Source organism: Prunus mume, linkage group LG6 (assembly GCF_029339155.1).
Source record: "Prunus mume cultivar Tortuosa linkage group LG6, ASM2933915v1, whole genome shotgun sequence".
In the NCBI taxonomy this organism is placed as follows: domain Eukaryota; kingdom Viridiplantae; phylum Streptophyta; class Magnoliopsida; order Rosales; family Rosaceae; genus Prunus; species Prunus mume.
This window is the reverse complement of record NC_142703.1, coordinates 23977008-23981727: the sequence shown is the minus strand read 5'-3', so window position 1 is coordinate 23981727 and position 4720 is coordinate 23977008. Positions and strand designations below refer to the sequence as shown.

General features: G+C 34.3%; 1 pseudogene; it reads right to left on the bottom strand.

Moving 5' to 3' along the window:
- Window positions 1–328: 328 nt before the first annotated feature.
- LOC103331902 (uncharacterized) lies at window positions 329–1223 on the bottom strand (annotated as a pseudogene).
- Window positions 1224–4720: the final 3497 nt, after the last annotated feature.

The following is a 4720-nucleotide window of genomic DNA, read 5'->3' as shown; positions in this document are numbered from 1 at the left end:
AATCAATATCCCACAATCAATTCATAAATCCAGTTGGTGAGAATTACAAATATATAACTTACAGTAATTCATATAAGTTCACTTACTTAGAAAATTCATATCATAAAGTCTCCAAAATAATAGTAAAAAAGATGTAATTTAGGACATTTCTCAACAAAGTCAATGGAAATAAAAAAAAAAAAACTAATTCTTGAATACCAAACAAATGATAATCTTGATAAAGACAAGTAAAACCCAACACAATCTTCCCAATTTTTTAATATCCAATTTGATGTAGCTTCATATCCTCCTAGGTAGCATCTCTCCGCATATTTAAAACTATGCTAACCCTCCATGCATTAGCATCTTCTTGTTGTTGTTCTTGGGTTTGAACAATAGGTTCAAAAGTAACATCTTCATTAACTGGTAATTCTGCAGATGACGATGATGAAGATTCATCTGTTGGTTCAATTGGAAATTCATCTGACCAACACTTTTTGCGAAGAAAGTTATGTAGTGCTACACATACCAACACAAGCTCTGCTTGTGTCTTAAATAAATGATGGCTTCTTAAAATTGTGAACCGCTATTTAAAAATACCAAATATCCTCTCAATCACATTTCACCAGGATGCATGGCAAAGATATAGAACAATTCATTTTCACTTTGAGGGTCATTACCACGACCTGCAAAATCTTGGAGATGATATCGCAAACCTCGAAATGGAGCTAAAAATTGGCGCTGATTAGGAAATCCACAATCCACCAAGAAATATTTACCTAATTATTTATACAATACATAGAAAATTAGTATGAAAAGTACCAAAAAAAAATATATATTTATCATTTAAAAAATAAGTACTTACCTTGGGGCACTTTAAGTCCGTTCCTCCTTGATAAAGCATCACTTAGTAGCTTTGAATCATTTAAAAAATAAGTACTTATCTTGGGGCACTTACAAGCTGCTAATACATTTTGTGATATCTTTCCATGAAGATTACGATAGTTGCTTACATCTCGTCCCCTCACCATTGTCAGAATATGTGTACCATCAATAGCTTTGATGCAATCCTAAAATTATTCATATGTAAATATAACCATATTTTGAAAATTACATATTATAATAATGAAAATTATAATTACAATATTAATATGATTAGATAATCATCACATACCTTGAGAAAAGGGGTAAAATTTTGTGCTTTCCCTTATTTTAGGGGGCACTACAGGTCCTGGTTTAGCCATAATCAGATGCTATTGAATTCAAGATTGCAGGATCATCATTCAATGCTTGATGTATATACTCATATCCAATGCTAATAATTCGTTGTTGAGTTAGTGGATGTTCAATTTGTTCACCATGCATCATAATTAGAAACTGATTTAGCACATGTATTACTGCATAAATTGCCATAACTAAAATATTATAGGCTTCATAAAATTCTTCATCCAATTCTTCATCCAACTCATAAGACAAGTTTCATGTGAAATTACTATATCGCCTATAATGTTCGGAATTGAGAACTATTGACATCTTCATTCAATATGAACAAACAGGACTTGCACCACGATTGCCGTTGCATTACAGAATCAACTGTAAAAACAATATTTTGAGCACTTTATGACCATGAACTGTAGTCTCTGGCATGGTAGCCTAAAGATTTTCCCATTGACACTTGGGATTGACACATATCCCTGAATAGTACAAAGAAAGCTCTGTGTCTGTGATGGTACTTTATGTTCGGCAAAACACGGTCCAAAATAGACAAAAAGCATTGTTGTGAGGAATTAGTTTAAGCTCAAAAGCATTAGATTTACGAAGCAAGTAAAATCCAATCAAATTGTAAATAAACCAAAAGCATACAACTACAAGCATTCAATTAATTTAATCAAATTACAACCAAAATAGTTCAACCAAATTATAACTAAAATAATTCAATCAAAATATAACCAAAATAGCACAAACAAAAATATAGTTACAAAATCCAAGATGATCAAAATACATTATTTTGAAGAGTATCCAAAATGAGCGCTCTTCAGGTGACATATATAGTGCTCGTTAATCTCCTTACACTCAAAAAATCAATAGTTGCACAACTTGTATGTATTTGCAGGCCTAGGCTTTGCCATTTTGTACAGAAGTAATCCCAACAATCCTAAACCGTGTAGAAAACTATCACATAAAGCGTCTCAGTCCTAGTTTAATTTGAAATCTCAATCCGAAATCCATAGTATATCAATATCCAAAATGTTTGCTTTTATCCGTTTGGAAATCAAAGAGGTCAAACCCCACCAATAGTGTTTTTCTTTTAATTGTGAGGTTGAAATTCGAATTTGGAATATTGTGAACATAAGCATCACTAAGCTAATTGCTAGTTGTTAAGACTTTAAACTTTTCCTTCCTTTTGAGTCAAATTGATATTGTTAATTACATGTTGTGATTTCTTTTTAATAGGATTTTGTCTCATGGAATAGCCTCTTTATTTTAGACCAACGTAGGAAACTAGCATTTGTGAAAATTTTAATTGAAAAATTTGCATAAATACTACCTAAACTTTTAGACATGTACGACAATTATAATGGTTGAACAACTAATGAATTGCATGTATCCAAAAGATTGCATTACTTGGTACTTGGTTCTCTATATCCTTGTATAAAAACAGGAGGCACTGAATTTCTATCCTTGTATAAATGATGATTATCCAAAAGTTTGCATTGATCTGTTTTGCGTAAAAAAGCCAATAGTATTAATCGTTAATTAAATATAAATATTCAATTGATATACATGATTGTAACTAAGCAAATTGGTAATTAAGTAGTGTACAATATTTTCCTGATAAGTTAAAAAAAAAAAAAGGTAGTACAATCCTCTCCAAACACTAATACATACAAAAACCTAACAAGACCTACATCCGATTAGAGTTAGAGAGGAATTAGTTGCAACTATTGCGATCCACCGGACATCTCGAAAATCAGGGAACACAGTCATGCTCAGGACTTTTGAAAGTTGGATGGTTGGACAGGTCAGTTCTTGGGTTAGGTTGGATCTCCGGTATGTTTTTACTATGGGATCGGGAGTGTTTTCGTGAGCTTCAATTAAGCAAAATACTGTTGCTTTGTCTACAGGAGAGGCAGAATATATAAGTGTTGCAGAGGCTACTTCTCAAGCAAAGTGGCTGAGATTTGTACTTGAAGATTTTGGAGAAGAACAGATTGAAGGAACACAGATAATGTGTGATAACACATCAGCAATTGCTATGGCAAAGAACCTGTTTTCCACAGTCAAGGCACATTAACAGTTTCATTTCATTAGAAGCAATTCAAGCCAAGGAGATAGAACTTGTCTATGAGCTGAGAGCAAATTGATATTCGACTAAAGCTTTGCCTAAGGGCAGGTTGCATGTAAAGGAATTACTTGGTGTTAAGTCGGCTAAAGGATTAGAAGGGAATGTTGGTGTGTAATCCTTCAGCCGAGTTTTTGGAGCTAAAGGAATTGTGTCTGCTCTGTTTTTTTATTTCCTTTAGTTGTTTATTTTTCTTCAGCTTTATTGTGCACCCTTGGATCACAGTCCAAGTGTTTTAATCTCTAGCATAGGATTAAGTGACATGTGTAAGCATCTAATAGGATGCTAGAACTTGAGCTTATTGTAAATATGGTACAGGGAAGAATATCTCTTTTTTTTCTTCTCTCTGCCTATCGATTTATACCCAAACAGTAAATCTGATATGAAATACGAAGCATTATTCATTTCGCGAGCAGCGTTCTCTCATTTTCTTCATGCTTTTTTCCCTTCTTTGCTCCCAAAATATCCAAAACATGAAATGCTGAAACTAAGAATTCTAACATGGTATCGCGAGCCAGGTTCGATTGCTGTGCTGGGAGTGAATCTGTGGTTGAATCGGAAGGGTTTTGTTTGAGCTAGAACTTGAGCTCATCTGAAGATCGCGATTTCTCAAATCAATGTCTAATATGGCGGATCAGTACCTACGAGGCTCGAACTCCAATTTTCAATGGCGAAATTATGAGTTATAGATATCAGAATAAAACTATTACAAATCTCATGGTTTATGGGATGCAGTGGGAATGGGTTAAGTGACCTAGATCGAAGAAGGAGAAAGAGGGAGGTGTAGACCTTGGAAGTCTATGGTGGTTGGACTACGATGAAGGATGCTCGTGCACTTGGATTGATCCAAAGTCTTTATTTCAGATCGACTATTCCAGGATCGTGAATGAGGAAACTTGAAGGGGCTTGGATATTACATTTGGAATTGAGGAGATAGCAGTACGAAATGTCAAATTGCAAGGGCTGCGTAGGGAATTTGAATATACCCGCATGAAGGATAGTGAATCTTTATCTGTATATCTGGTTAGGTTGTTTGATATAGTAAATCATATGAAGAGTTATGGTGAGGAACTATCTAGAGAGAGTGTCGAAACTATTGTTTAGTTTACCTAAATCTTATGATTCTATCTGCTCTGTAATTGAACACTCTAAGGACCTTGAAACACTTGAGGTTCAAGAGGTTGTTGCTTCACTGAAGAGCTTTGAGCTCAGATTGGATAGACACACTGAGAATTCTACAGAAAAGGCCTTCACTAGTCTGAATGTTGGTAGGAAAAACCTTGACCCTAGTCTGAATGTTGGTAGGAAAAACCTTGAAAATGGAATTGCTTCTGCAGATCAAATATCTCAGAAAAATTGGAAATCCAACGATGGAAACAAAATGGCCTGCAAACATTG